At 44.3% G+C, this 21,849-nt stretch overlaps 1 protein-coding gene across 13 annotated transcripts in view; it reads left to right on the top strand.

Annotated features, from left to right (window-relative positions):
- The window catches only part of LOC140385700 (uncharacterized), a 661,829-nt gene that overhangs the window by 293,276 nt on the left and 346,704 nt on the right, over window positions 1-21,849 (top strand). The window lies entirely within an intron of this gene.

The raw sequence follows: 21,849 nt of genomic DNA, 5'->3' as shown, positions 1-21,849 counted from the left end.
CGCAAGAAATCGGGACCGGCGCTGGTACCCCGATTCTGCGGGCCCCGAAAAGCGGCGTACTCTGGGAATACGGTGCGCCGACTGGGACCTACCTGGGGTTATTGCCAGAGGCCTGCTCAGCCATTCTCCGACCCCGACCGGCTGAAGTCCCGACAATGTGGAACTAATGTGCTCCAGCCGGTCAGGATACTTGCGTGGTGGCTGCAGACTCTGCCCGCGGCCACCCTGGTCGGGGGCAGGCCAAACAGAGGGTGGCCTGGGGGGGAAGAACCTTGTAGGCAGCCGGTAAATGCTTGTGTGGCCGTTGAGCTCCGAGGTCCAAGTGGAGCACGGCGCGGCTGCAGGAGGCCGTCGCCGTGTGCATGCGCGGTCTCCGACCCAGAAGTGCGGGGGTCCATATCTGCAGCAAAAACTGCGAGATCTACTCCGGGTCCCTGCTAGCCTGCTTTAGGGAAAAGAATTGGTGTCCCTTTGATGCCTGTTGTTCTAGCGCAAAACTCTACCGTTTTGACGCCGACGTGGCGACATAGTCCCAATAATGGAGAATCTAACCCTTTCCCTATGATAGTGCAGCATTCACTTCATGCTGGGGTGAACTGCCAGCCTGAAATATATTTGTCATTCTCTGAAGTGGGGCTTGAAGCCATGACTTTCTGATTTGATGTGAGGTGGTTATCTCTGAGCCAGGGCTGGCAGACACTTTGGGCTGTATCTTTTTTTTAAATTTTATTTACGGGATGTAGGCATCGCTGGTTAAACCCAGCATTTATTGTCCATCCCTAGTTGTCCTTCAGAAGGTGGTGGCGAGTTGCCTTCTTGAACCGTTGGAGTCCTTGAGGTGTAGGTACATCCACAGTGCTGTTAGGGAAGGAGTTCCAGGGTTTTGTACTATAAACAGTGAAGGAACGGTGATGTATTTCCAAGTCAGGATGGTGAGTGACCTGAAGGGGAACCTCCAGGTAGTGGGGTTCCCAAGTATCTGCTGCACTTGTCCTTCTAGATGGTAGTGGTCGTGGGTTTGGAAGGTGTTGTCTCAGGAATCTTGGTGAGTTACTGCAGTGCATCCTGTAGATGGTACACATGTCTGCCACTGTTCGTCGGTGATGGAGGGTTTGAATGTTTGTGGAAGGAGGAGCAATTAAGCGGACTGCTTTGTCCTGGATGGTGTCGAGCTTCTTGAGTGTTGTTGGAGCTGCACTCATCGAGGAAAGTGGAGAATACTCCATTACACTCCTGACTTGTGCCTTGTAGATGGTGGACAGGCTTTGTGGGGTCAGGAGGTGAGTTACTCGCCCACCACAGGATTTCTAGTCTTTGACCTGCCCTGGTACCCACAGTAATAATATGGCTAGTCCAGTTCAGATTCTGATCAATGGTAAACCCCAAGGATGTTGATTGTGGGGAATTCAGCGATGGTAATGCCATTGAATTTCAAGAGGTGGTGGTTAGATCTTCTCTTGCCTGGCACGTGTGTGGCGCGAATGTAACTTGCCACTTGCCAGCCCAAGTCTGGATATTGTCCAGGTCTTGCTGCATTTGGACATGGACAGCTTCATTATCTGAGGAGTCGCGAATGGTGCTGAACATTGTGCAGTCATCTACAAACATCCCCACATCTGACTTTATGATGGAAGGAAGGTCATTGATGAAGCAGCTGAAGATGGTTGGGCCTGGGACACTATCCTGAGGAACTCCTGCAGTGATGTCCTGGAGCTGAGATGATTGACCTCCAACCACCACAACCATCTTCTTTTATGCCAGATATGGGTCCAACCAGCAGAGAGTTTTCTCCTTGATTCCCATTGATTCCCGTTTAGCTAGGGCTCCTTGATGCCATACTTGGTCATATGCTGCCTTTAAAAAAAAAAAAATGTAGAGTACCCAATTCATTTTTTCCAATTAAAGGAACAATTTAGCGTGGCCAATCCACCTACCCTACATATCTTTGGGTTGTGGGGGCGAAACCCACGCAAACACTGAGAGAATGTGCAAACTCCACACGGACAGTGACCCAGAGCCGGGATTGAACCTGGAACCTCGGAGCTGTGAGGCAGCAGTGCTAACCACTGCTCCACTGTGCTGCCCTTCAAATGCTGCCTTGATGGCATTCAGCTCTTTAGTCCATGTTTGAACCAAGCTTTAATGATGTCAGGAGCTGAGTGTCCCTGGCGGAATCCAAATTGAGCGTCCGTGAGCAGGTTATTGCCTAGTAAGTACTGCTTGATAGCACTGTTGATGACACCTTCTATCACTTTGCTGATGATGGAGTGTAAACTGATAGGGCGGTAATTGGCTGGCCTGGGCAATTTTCCACATTGCCGGGTAGATGCCAGTAGTTGTACTGGAACAGCTTGACTAGTGGTGTGGCAAGTTCTGGAGCACAAATCTTCTGTACTATTGCCGGAATATTGTCAGGGCACATAGCCCCTGCAATATCCAGTGCCTTTGAAGAAAGATTCAAAATTGAATTTGCTTTAACTGGAACAAAGACGATTAAAGGGGATCTAATAAAGGTTTTCAAAGTTATGAATGATTGAGTGTAAACAGTGAAAGGTTCTTGTTGGTTGGTGATTCAGTAATAAGGACACATAAGATGAGGATTGTCAATAGAAGAACAAAGGAGGAAGCTGGAAAAAAAATCTATTTGGGATTATTAAAATATGAAATACTTTCCTGCAAGTAATTGAGTCTGAGATTATAAAATCTAAAACATCTTTTGAAAGCGAAGGACATGGAGAAGGGCAGGAAAGTAAAATAACAGCCCAATTGGATAGATAGCTAGCTTGTGTTTTGGTGATTTCCATGATTCTGCAATGGTTGGGTTTCTAATTATAATGGTCAAGATAAATATTAGATCAAAATTTGCAATATTTTATTCTAAGCAAGATAAGAACAGATCTATTCGCTAATTTTAAAAAAAAAATCTTAATTGATATTACAGGAGCTAAGGATAATTTGTTCATGGGGCTGGCAACATCTTATGCCTGTTCTGCGTTGGACAATAACCTGAAAATGTATCAGCTACTGTACAATACTAAATGTCAGCACATTGAACTTCCATGTTTACTTTTAGCAGAATAATATTTATATTTGATATTCTTGATTTACTACATTTCAGTGCTCAGGATTTATTTTCCTGCGTGTAGTAATTATCTAAATGTAATTTTAACATTACCAGAGATTTTACAACGACGCTAGGGGCTGGATTCTCCGCCCCGCCCGCGCCACATTTCCGTTTCACCCTGCCGGCGGGATGCTCCATTACGCCAGCCAGTCAATGGGGTTTCCCATTGTGGGGCAGCCCCACGCGGCCGGGAAACCCCCAGGCTGACGGCAAAACACAGAGCATTCCCCCGGCGAGGAATCCGACCCAAGGTGTTCTGCCATTCCTACGGCGTCTCCTGATACATAGGCTAGGCTGGTGGTGTGTATTGTCAGATTGCTGTTTTTTGGTTGAGGTGTTGAACTATCTTGTTTTTGTAAACATTAAAGGTTCAATGGACCCATTCAAAGAGGAGCAGATCGTTCTCCCAGTGTTCTGGTCAATATTCCTCCGACAATGCCACCAACCAAAGCAGATAATAAACTGTTCATTCATATTTTTGTTTGTACCATCCTGCTAGGTGTAAAATGACTTCTACATTTGTTTAAAGCAGGGTTTTTCAAAGTGTGTGTTGCATCCTGCGAGGTGGGTGGCGGGAGGGTTGCAGAGCAATTAGTCGCGGCATTCCCGCGGTGGTCCTGATTGTGGGAGAAGTGCCCAATGGCTGCTACTGCCTTTTAAATTGAGAATGATGGCTGCCACTGGCTTTTAAATGAGAATGAAATAAGGCTGTATGCAGTCTTCCAACCATAAAAGGCAGCAGTGAACTGGTCACATACTTTGCATTTACGCTTGACATCAAGCATCCTGTGCATACGTGCTTTTGGCGCCAATTCACGGAGGAGAGCTTCTTCCATTTTCTAGCTGCTAGCAAGCAAGGCAAGAGGACTGTGAAGATGGATCATTTTGTCACAAGGAAGAGATGGCTAGAGACGTAAATAAGCAGTGTACCTACTAACCAAGATCTCGACATGACTCTGCTGGAGAGCTGCTCAGGGAGATCCACGGCAGGACAGAGCAGTGCTAGTGTGGGCTCTACAGAGCTCCAGGGCCTATGGTTAACAGCCTACAAAGAAGAAACTTAACTCATGAACAACGTAATCTGAAGATAATTTATTGAGGTATGGTTTTGTCGATTGTGCCAGTGCAAATAAGGATGCAAAGCCCATGTGTCTTATATGCAGGGAAGTAAATGGAAAGATTAAGCTGCACTACCTGACCTGTGACAGTACATTAAAAACACTTCAAAACTCAATGAGGCTGTCAGCATTCTGGAATAGCATCTCCCAGGAGTATCCTGTGCTGAGTAAAATGAGCACTTTCTTGCTTTTGACCTTCACGACGACCTACATGTGGGAGGTTGGATTTTCTGTTCCCACAAAGATGAAGGTGGCACAAAGGAACTGGCTGAAATCTGCACCTGATATGCTCATAGCCCCCTCCTCCTGAACGTGATTGGAGTGAGATTGTGAGGACCGCACCGGTTCCCCTTTCGCATTATAGGTATATGGACGTGGCATGGGCCGCAAAGGTTGGCCGGTGTGGGTCCCAAAGGCGGCTGGTTGGCAAAATTGGGTCCTGGAGGGGGGAAAAATGTTTGAAAAACATTGGCTTAAAATAACGGTCACTGCACTCCTGGTTAGGAGATTAGTTAGGTGAAAAAAGATGGGTAGAAATTCATCCCAGTCAATAGTGCAAAATAATCAGCTACCTGTTATACCCAATAGCATTGACTGCAATGGAACTGAATGTCAGGTCCCGTGTATAATGGCTACAGAACCTTTCAAGACTTATCTCTACCCAAGAGAGTAGCAAGAATAAGAACCAAAATTGGAAGAACGCCAGTAGTGGTATCCTACAAGGATCTGTGATCCTAAACTATTCAGCATATTTATTCATGACTTGGGATAATACAATAGAGAACCATATATCCAAGTTTTCCAATGACACATGGATTGGTAGCACTGTCAGTAGTGTAGACAGGAGCACATTGGTAAGTTAAGAAACATTGGTAGTTTAAGAGAGTCAATAAAACTGGTGGATTTCTGTGAGGTCATCAATTTTGAACAAAAAGGATAGATCTGAGTATTTTGTAAACTGTGAAGAGCTAGGTACAGTGGAGGTCCAAAAGGAATCGCTAAAATGTAGGTCAGGTTCAAAGAAAATCAATAAAGATCATGAAATATTAACCTTTAAATCTGGACGGCTAGAATGTCAAGCGTAGTTGTCATAGCTATACAAAGCTCTGGTCAGACGATATCTGAAGTACTGCATGTAGTTTTGGGTACCATACTTTCTTGACCTTGGGAAAGAGTGCAATGGAGATTCATCAGAATGCTACCAGGGCTCCAAACATTAAATTATGAGGAGAGATTACATAATTTAGGCTTGTATTCCCTTGAATATGGAAGGTTAAACAGGTGATTAGGTTGAGGGTTTTGGGGGCATTTTGTAAGGAATTAATTGTTGGAGTAAATAGAGAGAAATGTTTTTTTCTGGATGGGGGAAATGGGGCGGGGTTCTCCCAACGGGAGTCTAAGTGCTGATGCCGGAGTAAAAACCGGAGTTTTTTTAGAGCAAAGGTGGTACCTCCATCAACAAAAAGTAGATACTAGCTGAATTAATAATTTAATACCGAAGATGAATAGATTTTTGCTTGTCAAGGATATTAGGAACATTGAAATTAGGAGCAAAAATAGGCTATTCAGCACTTAGAGCCTGCTCCGCCATTCAATCAGATCATGGCTGATCTCTTCTTGGTCTCAAATCCACCTCCCCAGCTGTTGCCAATATCCCTTGAACCTGTTTTTATCAGAATTATATCTATCTCCATATTAAGGGATATGGAGTTAAGGCAGGTGAATTGCTAGATTACAGATCAGTCATGATATTACTAACGACTTAAACTTTTACTTGCATACCATCATGAACATTAGTGTTTGGGATCGTGTCCTGCCTCTAAAGGCCAGTGGATTATCAATTTCATGGCGATGGTCTAGGCAGGTCATGAAAATGGTGGCACAATGGTTAGCACTGCTGCCTCACAGCCCCAGGACCTGGGTTCCGACCTCGAGTGACTGTCTGTGTAGAGTTTGTACAATCCCCTCGTGCCCACGTTGGTTACCTCCAGGTGCTCAGGTTTGCTCCCACCGTCCAAAGAATTGCGGGTAGGTGGATTGGTCATTGCTAAACTGCCCTTAGGGTGGAGTTGCAGGAATAGGGTGGGGAATTGGGCCTAGGAAGGGTGGTCTATCGAAGGGTCGGTCCAGACTTGATGGGCTGAATGGCCTCCTTTTGCACTCTAGCACTGTAGGGATTCTATGAACAGTAGAACAGTCTCGAGCGGTGAATTGCATAGTCCTGTTTCTATGTTGTGCAAGAATCTTAAAATGTGGGATGCACGAGAAATAAATGCAATGGTTTTTTTTCTTCAACATTTGACTTAACTTTGAGATATTTTTGAGCCGGGGCTGTGGCAGGAAGTATGGAGTTTATGAAACTCAAGTGACATAATGTGCTTGGGATACTTTATGCAAAATTGACAGAATAATTGATCATAGATACATAGAAGATAGGAGCAGGAGGCGGCCTTTTGGCCCTTTGAGCCTTCTCCACCATTCATCACGATCATGGCTGATCATCCAACTCAATAGCCGAATCCTGCTTTCTCCCCATAGCCTTTGATCTCTTTCTCCCCAAGTGCTATATCCAGCCGCCTCTTGAATATATTCAAAGTTTTAGCATCAACTTCTTCCTGTGGTAATGAATTCCATAGGCTCGCCACTCTTTGTGTGAAGAAATGTCTCCTTAGATCTGTCCAAAAGGTTTACCCTAAATCCTTAGACTGTGACCCCTGGGTCTGGACACACCCATCATTGGTAACAGCTTTCCTGCATCTACCCTGTCCAGTCCCGTTAAAATTTTATAAGTCTCTATGAGATCCCCCCCCCCCCCCCCCCCCCCCCAACCTCATTCTTCTGGACTCCAGCAAGAACAATCCCAACGTAATCAATCTCTCCTCACATGCCAGTCCCGCCATCCCTGGAATCAGTCTGGTAAACCTTTGCTGCACTCCCTCAAGAGCAAGAACATCCTTCCTCAGAGAAGGAGACCAAAACTGCACACAATACTCCCAAGTGTGGCCTCACCAAGGCCCTGTATAATTGCAGCAACACATCCCTGCTTCTATACTCGAAACCTCTCGCAATGAAGGCCAACATACCATTAGCTTTCTTTACCGCCTGCTGCACCTGAATGCTTACCTTCAGTGACTGGTGCACAAGGACACCCAGGTCCCGCTGCACACTCCCCTCTCCCACTTTAGAACCATTCAGGTCGTAATCTGCCTTTCTGTTTTTGCTTCCAAAGTGAATAACCTCACACTTATCCAAATTAGACTGCATCTACCATTGATTTGCCCACTCGCCCAACCTGTCCAGATCATGCTGTAGGATCCCTGCATCCTTGTCACAATTCACCCTCCTGCCTAACTCGCTATCATCTGCAAACTTTGAGATGTTACATTTTGTTCCCTCATCCAATTGATTAATATATATTGTGAATAGCTGGGGTCCCAGCACCAATCCCTGTTGTACCCCACTAGTTACTGCCTGCCAATTTGAAAAGGACCCATTAATCCCAACTCTTTGTTTCCTCTCTGCCAGCCAATTTTCTATCCACCTCAATACATTTCCCCCATCCCATGTGCTTTAATTTTGCACAATAATCTCTAATGCGGGACTTTGTCAAGCGCCTTCTGAAAGTCCAAATATACCACATCGACTGGCACCCCCCATGTCAACTGTACTGGTTACATCTTCAAAGCATTCCAACAGATTTGTCAAGCATGATTTTCCCTTCCTATCCATGCTGACTGGCTGATCCTGCCACTGCTTTCTAAATGTTCCGCTATAAAGTCCTTGATAATGGATTCGAGCATTTTCCCCACTACCGATGTTAGACTTATTGGTCTATGATTCCCTGCTTTCTCTCTATCTCCCTTTTTGAATATCGGAGTGATGTGAGCTACCCTCCAATCTGCAGGGACAGTTCCAGAGTCAATAGAATCCTGGAAGATGACCACAAATGCGTCCACTATTTCCAGAGCCACCTCCTTAAGCACTCTGGGATGCAGATTCTCAGGCCCTGGGGATTTATCCCCCTTCAATCCCAGCAGTTTTCCTAGCACCATTTCTCCACTAATGTTATTCTCCCTCAGTTCTTCCCTCTCACTAAACCTTTCAATCTCCAGCATTTCTGGTATCTGATTTGTGTCCTCATTTGTGAAGTCAGAACCAAAGTATATATTCAATTGTTAAGCCATTTCTTTGTCCCTTATTATGCATTCCCCTGTTTCTGTCTGTAGGGGGCCTACATTTGTCTTTACCAAACTCTTTCTCTTCAAATATCCATAAAAGCTCTTAGTGTCAGTATTTATGTTCTCTTCAAGCTTCCTTTCATACTGTACTTTCCCCTTCTTAATCAATCCCTTCATCCTTTGTTGAATTCTAAACTGCTCCCAATCCTCAGACCTATTATTTTTCTTGGCCAATCTGTATGCTTCTTCCTTGGATTGGATACTATTTCCAATTTCCTTTGGAAGCCATGGATTGGCCCTCTTATCCCCTTTGCTTTTGTGCCAGACAGGAATGAACAGTTGCTGTAGTTCCCCCATGCGTTCCTTGAATGTTTGCCATTGCCTATCACTGTCATCCTTTAAGTAACTCTCCCCAATCTATCAAGGCCAACTCACGCCTCATATCTTCATAGTTCCCTTTATTAAGATTCAGCACCCTAGTCTCCGAATAAACCACTTCACTCTCCATCTTGATAAAAAATTCCATCATGTTATGGTCGCTCATCCCCAAGGGGTCTCGTACAGCAAGATTGGCAATGATTCCCTTCTCATTACACAGTACCCAGCCTAAGATGGCTTGCTCTCTAGTTGATTCTTCCACATATTGGTCAAGAAAACCATCCCGTATATACACTCCAGGAATTCCTCCTCTATGGCATTGTGGCTAATTTGATTTGCCCAATCTATGTGAGGATTAAAATCACCCATGATCACCGATATTCCCTTGTTACATGCATCTCTAATTTCATGTTTGATGCCATTCCCAACCTCACCACTGCAGTTTGGGGGTCTATATATGACACCCGCTAATGTTTTTTGTCCCTTGGTGTTTCTCAACTCTACCATACAGATTCCACATTGTCAGAGCTAATATCCTTTCTCACTATTGTGTTAATTTCCTCTTTAACCAGCAGTGCCACGCCACCACCTTTTCTTTTACGCCTGTCCTTCCTAAATACTGAGAACCCTGGGACATTCAGTTCCCATCCCTGGTCACCCTGCAATCATGTCTCCGTAATCCCAATTATATCATACCCATTTATATCTATCTGCGCGGTTAGCATTAAGGCACAAAGCCTTTAAGTTTGTCTTTTTCACATTATTTGTCTTGCTCCCAATATTTTTCTCTATTGCCCTGTTTGAATTTTGCCCTGGGTTTCTCTGCTTTTCACTTTTCTTATTCACTTTTCTACCGTTTGTTTTTGTCGTTGCTCCCTCTTTCTCTGGCTCCTTGCATAGGTTCCCATCCCCCTGGCATATTAGTTTAAACCCTCCCCAACTGCTCTAGCAAATAGCCCCCCTAGGACATCAGTTCCAATCCTGCCCAGGTGTAACCCATCCAGTTTGTACAGGTCCCACCTCCCCCAGAACCTGTCCCAATGCCCCAGGAATCTGAAACCCTCCCCCTGACACCATCTCTTCAGCCACTTATTCATCCTATACATCCTGTCATATATAATACTACAAACCTGAAATCACAAATGCCACAGCAGGTCTGGCACCATTTGGAAAGAAACATGTATAGAAATAAAAACAGTTAATGCTTTGGGTCGATGGCTTTTCTTTCATTTGATAAAAGGTCGTGGACCTGAAACATTAAATTATATTTCTCTCTCCACAGATGCTGCCAGACCTACTGAGTACATTCAACAGTTCCTGATTTTATCAGTGTATCATTGATTAGTTTTGCTTCAATAAATCCTCGGCATTGATGAATCTATTAGTGAAAATTTTTGATTGCTTCTTACAACAGTAAGGCTGCCTCCAAGTACAGACCTTGCTGTTCTTTAAATAACTGGAATTAGTTTGACTTTTAGCAATATACATATACACTATTATTTACAGGTTACATCTAAAACTATATAATGTATCTTAAGACTTGTGGTATAGCTATTAAAAACCTCACTACACTTTACACTCCATTGTATTTCATTGTATGCAATCACTATTTGGTGGATAACAGACATTTTGTGCATAGGTGTCTGGTATTTTGGTTCTCCAATTAAAATTGCCTACTTAGCCAGTCTATCAAGGCATGGTGAATATGCTGATGTCTGCTTGTGTGCTTCTCTTCCCTAGAAACAACTTGGATCTCTCACCCTTATGAGTTCCAGGACATGCTTTCATTCTGGTGTGAATTTTAAATCAGTGAGGTTGATCAATGTATGAATTGATCAGTATAGTAGGTCACTTTCTTTTCTGCCCCTGGCCCTTTGGATACTCCACTGTTAGGGAAAATAAAATGGGATAATTAAGTGTGCATATATGGTAGTGAAGATTTCTCGCTTGCAAGCTATAAAGCCCTGTTGTTCTTTCCCTGTAAGCTGAAACTAGGTCATTTTCATCTCTTGCTAAATGCAGACAATGACTTGCAGTAGCTTTGAGAGGAGCGTTAAGCTGTAGGGACTGTGTTGTACATGATCTGAACTTCCCAGTATCTCTTTGTGTTGTAGTTTGTTTGTGTGATTTCTGTAAATATGCCCTTTATGAATCTGATTTGTTTCATGTATGAGGAATAATAGCTGAATTAACTTTCTCCTGCTTCCTTAATCTGTGCGGTATGCTGCTATTGATCCACTGATATGATTTGAAATGCAAATTTTTTTCCAAGGCTCTAAATTGTAGCAAACTGTGAAAAGCAGAGGTTATATGGGTGTTATGCATCGAGGAGGACAAGTTGATGCTGAATAATGATGGGTTTGCATTGATATTTGAGAGCAGGGAAATTAGTTCTAAAGCAAAGTCTGTGACCAAGGAGCATTAGTCTGTGACCAAGGAGCATTAGTCTGTCTGTTAAATTTGCAGCTTCCTACAGATCCTTACTGGATTTGTTGCAAGGCCAGTACAGCAGTTGTGTCCTGTGCATGTGTGAATCACAGAGTTAAGTTTCGTGAGAGGGAGTCACAAAATGTGGCACCAAAGTTGATGGGTTTAAAAGGAGGGAAAATTGCTAGTGTTATGATGTTGTTTGGGAGCAATGTGGTTGATTCTTAAATACCTTCTGAAATGCTACTCCATTCAAGGGCAATTAGGATTGGGCAATAAATGCTGGCCCAGCCTATGACATCCACATACCATAATGAATTTTTAAAAAAAATTAATGTTTAAAGAGAAATTTGAACACCCATGACTGGCAGAACTACGCCATAAGATTGCACATTTTTTAAACAGAAAGTAAACGTTATTGTACATATATAATCAAAGCAGGTTCCATTAATTTAGCACTATGGATTGTATTTAGCACCATGCTATGAACTGGGTTCTACTTTTCCACCAAGAGTTCCCTTGTACAAGAATTTTGTTGGTATGCAACAGCCCTCCAAAATTCACTTTAATTCTCCCCAGTGTTCCAGCTATTCTTCAAGGAAAGATTTTATGGGGATCCTTCTATTACCTTTTCAACTAAGCAACCCTCCAACTTGTCTTTGATACTGCACAACTGCAGTTGCATCATCTTGCTCTGGTTGCCGGCAGATACCCAACTGCCTTCTTGCTGCTTTCTAAGCTAACTCTGCTGACTGTTTTCTGTCACAAGGCTCTGTGAGGACGACTGTAGATTTTTCGTCCAGCTGCAAACTAGACAAATTTTCTGGTTGCTTTTTCATCACAAATCCAAACTGAGCTTGAGCCCTACCCACTTTCCTTGCGGTGGTTCATAAAGTTAGCATTTTCACTGTTTAAAATGTAAGCCTAGCAATCATCTCCTTTTGACTCTTGTCCAGTGAGATGCAGTCTAAAATGGCAACTGCCTGCTAAAACAGAAATGTCAATTGATTATTTTACCTTCAACACAACTCAATGATTCTGTAACCCATATGAATAATTTTGATCTCTAATGGAGTTTTATGACTCCCAAAATTTCTAGCTGTTAGCTGTTTCCATGGAGGTAATGATAGACTCCCAGCTCTACAGAGATTCCAGAAATGGACCATCCATTGTTCAGTATTTACACTTGTAGCTCAGAAGAGATAAAGATAAGTTAGCTTTTAACTGTAATTTGAGTTGCATTTACATCAGAGCTGTGTTTATCAGTTTCTTGATCAGATGTTCCCATTCATATATAGTTAACTTGAATTCCTAAAACTAAAAGTTATATTCTCAAATGAAAAATTCCGAACTAGATATTTACAAAGCTAGAAATGGGAAGTATACTGTTATGACATCCTGGCAAGTTTGCAGTCAATTCCAGCCCCACTCATCCTGGAGTCACAACACAAGTCAATTAACCAATAATTCTTAGCGAAATCCCTGAAATATTTGACCCTTGGCTGCCCAATAATTACAGTCACCAGGTTTGTAAGTCGAAACACAATTATTGTTTATTTATAACAAAAATAAAGATGAAGTATGCAGTAATTACAGCTGGATAACAAGCGAGCTAACCTATTACCTCCTTTAACTGTCACATATAAGTCTTACAACACCAGGTTAAAGTCCAACAGGTTTGTTTCGATGTCACTAGCTTTCGGAGCGCTGCTCCTTCCTCGGGTGAATGAAGAGGTATGTTCCAGAAACATATATATAGACAAATTCAAAGATGCCAAACAATGCTTGGAATGCGACCATTAGCAGGTGATTAAATCTTTACAGATCCAGAGATGGGGTAACCCCAGGTTAAAGAGGTGTGAATTGTATCAAGCCAGGACAGTTGGTAGGATTTTGCAGGCCAGATGGTGGGGGATGAATGTAATGCGACATGAATCCCAGGTCCCGGTTGAGGCCGCACTCGTGTGTGGAACTTGGCTATAAGTTTCTGCTCGGCGATTCTGCGTTGTCGCGCGTCCTGAAGGCCGCCTTGGAGAACGCTTACCCGGAGATCAGAGGCTGAATGCCCTTGACTGCTGAAGTGTTCCCCGACTGGAAGGGAACACTCCTGCATGGTGATTGTTGCGCGATGTCCGTTCATTCGTTGTCGCAGCGTCTGCATGGTCTCGCCAATTTGTCTATATATATGTTTCTGGAACATACCTCTTCATTCACCTGAGGAAGGAGCAGCGCTCCGAAAGCTAGTGACATCGAAACAAACCTGTTGGACTTTAACCTGGTGTTGTAAGACTTCGTACTGTGCTCACCCCAGTCCAACGCCGGCATCTCCACATATAAGACAGACAAACACTGGGAAGGGGGTAAAAATAGGAAAGATGAAGGTCATAAGAGTCTCTGCTTCACATGACAGTCCCTTAGCATGCTTTCCTCATGGGACGCTGGTTGGTTGAAGCCTCTAGTTTACAGCTGGTAATAGTCATCCCCGCAGAGTCATTCATTCAGTAGTCACAAGCAGCAGGCTTTCTTCTGGAGAGATGCCTTAGTTTTTATTGAACTGGGCCTGCATTCAGGCCTATTTCTTTCCTGAGACACTTTATCTCACATCAAACCTTTCTTCCAGCTTGTAGTTTGACTTCAAGCCTTTGCAGTCTCGAGAAAATGACACCCAGTCTTACTGGAGAGAGAATAGCTCTCACAGTGACCTTAAAGAGAGAGTTTGGCTGGATCTTTGGGGAGAGAATTAGTTGAAATCCTCCACTCAGACTGCAGAAGCAAAAATGGAACCTTGTGGCTCTGAGAAACATTCCAGAATCACCACCTGTTACCGGGCAGACCACAGCCTTCTGGGCCAATTCATTGGCCACCAACCACATCAATCAATCATCACTGGAGCCAGCCAATCTCCAATAACCAGTCTAAAACAGCACAACCTGCTTGTTTGATTTAATGGCTGCTTTGCTCTAAAGTCCACAGGTCGATTAAACATCCATGAATCCAAAATGTAACAGCAAAATAAAAGGGGAAATAAGGGAACAAACAGGAAGGACTGTTACAACCCCAGGAAGGAAAGAACCTGCATGCATATGTCGCCTTTTAATGTGCTCAGGACAAACTACACTGCTTCAGAGCCAAATATTTAGTTTTGAAGTGCAATCACTGTCGCAGGCTCATACAGCAGCCAGTTTGAACTCAGCACGGTCCCATAAATAGCAATGAGATAAAGGTTAAATGCACAACACATCTTTCAGTATATGAAAAGAGAAATGACATATCAAGGGATCAGGTGGAGACCTTTCATTGGAACTCTTGACAGCATATCTACATTCATTTTGCTATTTGTAGATGCTGATTGATATGCTGTGAGGGAGTAGTGGGGGTGGGGGAATAAAGTAATGAATTTGCATCCTCAGGATGTCCCAGGGAACGTAAGTGCATTCTTTGTTAATGTTTAGGAAATGGCACAACTATATTGCAGAAAGCAGTGACCCAGATGGAACAAATAAGTGAATGATCAGCTCGTCATCTTCAAGATTATATTTGTGGTAATGTTAAACAAATTACCTCTCATCACTAATTCCTGGAACAGCAAAAATAATCTTTCCCCATTTCCCCCTTTCAAATTCCTCATAATTTAAAGAAACTCTGTGGGCGCGATTCTCCGCTCCCGTGCCGGTTGGGAGAATCGCCGGGGTCGCCAAATTTTCCCGCGACGCCTGTCCGACGCCCTCCCGCGATTCTCCCAAGTGGCGAGAACGGCCCCGTCGAGTTCCGCGCGGCGCAGGCCGGAGAATCGCCCGAGACACCCAAAGTGGCAATTCTCCGGCACCCCTGCTATTCTCAGGCCCGGATGGGCCGAGCGGCCAGCCCAAAACGGCGGGTTCCCCCCGGCGCCGTCCACACCTGGTCGCTGCCGGCGGGAACAGCGCGGGAACACTGGGGGGGGGGGGGGGGGGGGGGGGGGGGGGGGATCCTGCACCAAGGGGGGCCTCAAATGGAGTGTGGCCCGCGATCGGTGCCCACCGATCGTCGGGCCGTCCTCTGAAGGAGGACCTCCTTTCTTCCGTAGCCCCGCAAGATCCGTCTGACATCTTCTTGCGGGGAGGACTCAGAGGACGGCAACCACGCATGCGTGGGTGACGCCAGTTGTGCGGCGCCGGCTGCGTCATGTATGCGGCGCCGCCTTTACGCGGCGCCAAGGCCTGGCGCGTGTAAATGACGCGCCGCCGCTCCTAGCCCATTATCGAGCCCTGAATCGGTCGGAATAGGGACCGATTCGCGCCGTCGTGAACCCCGACGGCGTTCACGACGGCACGAACACTCTGCCTCCATTTCGGAGAATCCCGCCCAGTTATTTCCCTACTTGGCTTTCTCTCTTGTAATATTTTGCCATCCCTGTTATGCTGGTGAATGTATGCTCTCCACTTTCGATGGCTTTAATGCCCTTTGTGTAATGAGGTTGCTAAAATTGCATTCTGCACTCTATTTACAAACCATATTTTTAAATCACTTTTTTATGTAGCCCATGATTGCATTTATGAAACCTCAAATTCAGTTTTTTTTATATATAGCTTCACCTACACTTGGACTTTCAAAAACATATTAGTGGGATTCACACACATTAGTGGGATTCACCCAAATCCCCGCGATGGCTCGAATCCGGCATAAAAGGCGGCACAAACCACTCTGGCGTCGGGCCGACCGGAAGTTGTGGAATCCTCCGCACTTCCGGGGGCTAGGCCGGCGCTGGAGGGGTTGCCGCTGCGCCATCCGGCGCCGAAGGGCCGGTGCGAGTTAGCGCATGCGCAGAACCGCCGCCGTGTTTCCACGCATGCACAGACCATCCGCCGTATTCTAGCGCATGCGCAGGGGGGTGTCTTCTCTGCGCCGGCCATGGTGGAGTCCTACAGAGGCCGGCGCAGAAGGAAGGAGAGCCCCCATAGCACATGGCCAGGCCACCGGATCCCCTCGCGCCCCCCCGAGGATCACACCAGCTGGCCCACCAGCCAGGTCCCGCCGTGTGAGACCATGTCCAATCCACGCCGGCGGGACTGGCCAGAAGCCGACGGGCGCTCGGCCCATCGGGGCCTGGAGAATTGCTGGGGGGGCCGCTGCCATTGGCCCCCGGCCGGCACGGCGTGATCCCCGTCCCTGCCCGAACACCGGCGCCGGAGAATACGGCAGCCGGCGGCGGGGCGGGATTCACGTCGCCCACCGGGGATTCTCCGACCCGGCGGGGGGTCGGGAGAATCCCGCCCTATTTATTTGAACCTCACGATGTATTCCTTTTGTGTCTAGCCTTCAAAAATATGCTCCCATTCCTTATTCTTATTAAATTGCATTGATCAACTGGCAGCCGGTTCCTTTAAGTTTTAAATTTGCAGGGCGGCACGGGGGTGCAGTGGTTAACACCAGCTTTGGTGCCGGCCCCGGGTCACTGAGAATGTCACTGTGTGGAGTTTGCACATTCGCCCCATGTCTGTGTGAGTCTCACCCCCACAACCCAAAAAGATGTGCAGGGTAGGATAATTGGCCACGCTAAATTGCCTCTCAATTGGAAAAAAAGAATTGGATACTCCAAATTTATACAAAACACAAAAAGGAAGCTTTAAATTTGAATCTTGAAAGTACTCTTCAGAATGTACCAAATCTTCTCCTGTGTTAACAAATTTGTGTCCTCTTACCCAAATCTAAAGCCTCGAATAATTATAATTATGCCAATTCTGTTTCCTGTTAGGTAGCCAATCTTCCATCCATGCCAGTATGTTACCCGCTACACCATCGGCTTTTATTTTCCACTATAATCTTTGATGTGGCACCTTACCAAATGCCTTCTCAAAATCTAAGCACCCCCCCCCCCCCCCGGCCATCTCAGGCATGCGGGTCTATTCTATTTAGCAAAATCACCAAAATCAGTTGCTCAAATTTGACAGGTTTACTTTAAGAGACAATTGACCCAATTTTAACTCATTGCAAGTGGTTTTGAGGGAGTTAAAACCTTTTCCCATGTTTCTGAAGCATGTGGTTTACAGTGGTACTAAACAAATATATCCATGAACTTACTGTTAGTTGCATGCATGTATGTTTCACTCCTCATGTTGAAGCAGGTCCCTGAATTTTTTCTGGAGGGTGGTTAGAGTGAATGGCAAACAGGATATAAGGAGGTTTGGTGGAAGGGAGGAGGTCAATGAGGGATGTTTAGAAGGTTTTTGATGTCACGGAGTGGTAAAGTGGGTTTGAATGAGCTGTGCAGGTGTAAGTACACAGTGATTCAAGCAATCGGCTACTTATTATGGATTGAAGGGTGAAATTAGAAGCTAAACAGAAGCCTAGGGTTTTTGCAGAAGCAGCCAGGGAGATTGTATATAACTGTTGTTGACAGCTGAGCAGGATAGCTTCAGTTTTGCACATATTGAACAGTAGAAAGTTATACCTCTATTAACACTGATGTTGAGCAGACAGTCAAAAGTAGTGCGTCACCAAGGGGTCTGCTGTGTCCCCTATTATTCGTCATTTATTTAAATGACATAGGTGACTATGTGGGGGGGTAGGATCAGTAAGCTTGCCGATGACACAAAGATTGGCCAGGTGGTTCACAGTTAGGTTGAGTGTCTTGGGTTACAGAACGATATAGACAGGATGGTCAAATGGGCAGATAAGTGGCAGATGGAATTTAACCCTGAAAAGTGTGAGGTGATACACTTTGGAAGGAGTAATTTGACAAGGAAGTATTCTATGAAGGGCAGAATACGAGGAAGTTCTGAGGAACAAAGGGACCGTGGTGTGTTTGTCCATAGATCAGTGAAAGCGGAAGGGCAGGTTAATAGCATGGTGAAAAAGCATGGTGTAAAAGCAGGGAGGTCATGTAGGAGTTGTATAGAACTTTGGTGAGGCCAAAGCTGGAGTACTGTGTGCAATTCTGATTGCCACATTATAGGAAGGATGTGATGCACTGGAGGGGGTGCAGAGGAGATTCACCAGGATGTTGCCTTGGAAGGAGCATTAAGTTATGAAGAGAGGTTGGATAGTCTTGGGTTGTTTTCATTGGAGCAGAGGAGACTATGGGGGGATCTGATTAAGGTGCAGAAGATTGAGGGGTATGGACAGGGTGTTTAGGAAGCAGCTGTCTCCCTTAATTGAAGGGTCAGTCACGCACGAGGGGACACTGGTTCAAGGTGAGGGGCAGGAGGATTTGAGGAAAATCTTTTTTACTCAGAGGGTGGTTGGTGGCTGTCTGGAATGGACTGCCTGGGAGGGTGATAGGGGCAGGTTGTCTTTCATCCGTTAAAAGGTACCTGGATGTGCATTTGTCATATCATAACATTCAAGGCCATGGGCCAGGTGCCTAAATAAGATTAGGAAGGTTTGTTAGGTGTTTTTCACGTCTTGGTGGAGACGCGATGGGCCAAAGGACCTCTTCTGCACTGTGTAATTCTGTGAATCAGGGTGAAGTTGGCATCATTGGCATACATGTCAAAAATAATCCAGTGATGTAAGGATGATACTGATAAGACATATGGATTATGTTCAAGGATACACCTGAGGTGACTGTTGGCTCAAGGGAGGTGAAACTATTTCAGATACAATTTGTTGTGGGACTACAGGTGGAACGTGTGCAACAAAGAAGGTCTGCAATGCTAAAACAGTGAAGGGCAAGAGCGAACTGAAAACCATGATTGTAGTTACACGGCTTGTAATTTGTTAATATGACCAGTGCCTGAAAAGAGGAAGAGGTTGACTGTCCGACCAGGAGAAGAATAATTTGAGTGATGAGCTGAGTTGCAAAGTGATAAAGGGGCTTTAATGAAAGAAATGTATTTGAGGGTTGGTTCGAGGAAATGGTGATTAGTCTACAGGGATTTGATGGTTATCTTGGTGACTATCTTGCCCTACGTTGTGTCCAAGTAAACATGAATTGGTTTGATAATGATAACTGCCTTTACTTCCCAACACACTATGGAATATTCCATATGGAATATTCCATCAAAGAAGCTATATAGGAGTACACAATGGAATGCATTGCTACCTGTTGCTATATTTACTCGCTATAAATATGGCAGTCAATATGGTTGCCCTTTTGTCTAGATATTGATATTATATTGCTTTCAGAGTCACCAGGTATCAAATGATACCACCACAAGGTTCAACCGGATATCGATCAAAGACTCAACAACCAGTTAGTTAATTCAAGTTCAATAATACTTTATTTACACACAAGATAAACTTATACATACAATATAAACACTACGAGCTAAATTACACCTAACACTATGACAACCTGTACTTAACGAGAGGCACCCGGCTTAGGTCAGAGGAACAGTGGCCTTTGTTTGAATCTGGATCTGCTGGGTCTGGAGAAGTAACTGCGGTTCAGCTAGGCTCATCCATCTGGTAGCGAGCGTTGAACTTGGACTTGCTTCTGGTCGTGGTGCTACAGTTGGAGATGGACGTTGCCGGAGCGCCAGGTCCAAAACAGATCGAACACATGGCAGTCTTTCTCTTTATCCTTGCGGGGGGTTTCGCGCTCTTTTGGGCGGTCCTTCGGTTTGAACCCAATAATTCTGCAGACTTCGATCACTGCCTTCGATCTGAGCCAATAAAGGGATGGGTATCTTGATGGCTGGGTGTGTCCTGAGCAGTCATTGACCTTGCTGTTTATGCTTCCTGAGTAAAGGGGGTTGCGCCGATGTGTCTGGAATTGTATCGGATACCTGAGTACCAGTCCTTTGTCTTCGGGAAATGGGTCATTAGAATGCAAATCGGCTGGGGGTTTCGATACTGTCTGGTTCTCTGCTTACAAATATACATTTAGGCTCTGAGCCTGCCTGAATCTTGTATTGGCCATATTTCCCTTGAGTCTATGCAAATGTCCATGTTTCTGTGTAAGTGGCCATCCCAGATGGCTACACTACAGTGTGTTCTACCTCATTTTAGGGTCCAATCTGTTGTTCAGTTAACAATATAGAAGTACCATACTTATCACCCTCGTCATCGCAATGGCTGCATTGTGTGTGTTACTAAATGCATTGGAAAATAACTCTGTAATTTGAGCAATTTACCAGTGTGAGAGACTGAAATCAAGTATTCCTGTAACTCCTCACACTTGTAATTCTTCCAGAAGTATGAAGGAACTTCTCTTATAATCACCAGTGTGATATCCTGCTAGTGTTGTTTGCAAGGTTTCTAAATTGCCAGGTTTGTACCGACATCTGTCAGTTTTTTATTTTTGTTTTTTAAATGCTCTATTTTAAGCTCTCCAATGACTTTGTAAAGCCATTTACAAACATGTCTGATCCACACAGATTGCAAGGTAAACATTCAAATTCTGAATTCTACTGTGTTTTCTGATTTCAGCCAAGGTGGCAGTAGAAACCCTGGACTAGGACAGGGAAGTTCACCTCGAGCTCTTGCAGCTTAGTGCTATCTCGTGATCCGAGGGTTAAGTTCACACACATCATGCCTATATTATTAGGCCCAGTTGTGATGCCTCCCCATGATTAATTAAATAACCTGTCAGCAGACCTTCAGCGTGAAAGGCAGATCTTGGGCAGAATACTGACCATGTTTAAATTCTCCAGCTTGAATTGGTACCTTGGGAAAGAATATAGAACACAACAAATTAACTATCTATTTTAAAATGGCCCTTTTGACTCAAAGTGCTGAGATCTATAGGGGGAATATTTATAAATGTAGATGAGCTCACTGGTGTCTGTTACAACAAGCTCATTGTTTAGGTGAAATATAAATAACTATTGCATGCAGACACATTGCTTCACTATTTATACACATAATGGTGTAAAGGAAATGCAATTAGTAATTAAAGTATTAACGTTGGCTTTTATATGCTGAAGGAAGTTGAGCTACTTTGATATGTATAAACAGTACTGGAGACCGTGGGCAGCAAATCATCAATTTACAAAATATTGACTACAGTTCCCTGCTTCCCAATTTTGGCAATTGCTCTAAACTTCCTGTAATTAACGACTTGTAACATATTTGAGTCTATCATCATGTATTAAATAAATGTGGCTTTCTGTCTAGCATGACGGGCAGGAATAAGATCAAAAAGTACCCACAAACTTGTATGGTTTTTTTAATACTCATTCTCATGGTAAATTTAAAAAAGTAGATTTTCCCCCTCCTCTCCAAAATGTTAACTCCTACTGGCTTTATTTTTATATAATTTGTATCTCAGGATGTGACAGCACAGGCATGTCTGCCCATCTCTTTGTTTTTAATTATTAGTTGAGGGGACTGTGAGGTACAGTTCAGTCATGATTTTAATATTGGATGATAGAAAGAGGAATAGGCTATTCATACATTTCTATGCCCTTCGAAGGTGGTATTGAAGCTGAGTGGTTTGTTTCTGGCATTTCAAAGGGAATTAAGCAGTTTGTTCTGTGGGATTGGAGTTGCATAAAGGCTGACTGGGTAGCAATAATGGAAATCAAATTTTTCAATTGCTTTCCAGGCTGTTGTAAAGCCCCAGACTTAATTCTTAACTATTTGACGCCCATATCCCACACTTAATGGTATCCCATGAAGCAATAAAACTTGTGGTGAAATTCAATGTAGAAGTCAAAAAATCACAAAGATTATAAAATGCATAGAAAATTAAAAAGATTTG

This window comes from Scyliorhinus torazame, chromosome 11 (genome assembly GCF_047496885.1).
Source record: "Scyliorhinus torazame isolate Kashiwa2021f chromosome 11, sScyTor2.1, whole genome shotgun sequence".
Lineage (NCBI taxonomy): Eukaryota > Metazoa > Chordata > Chondrichthyes > Carcharhiniformes > Scyliorhinidae > Scyliorhinus > Scyliorhinus torazame.
The sequence above is the reverse complement of the archived record's forward strand: the minus strand, read 5'-3'. Positions and strand labels throughout refer to the sequence as shown.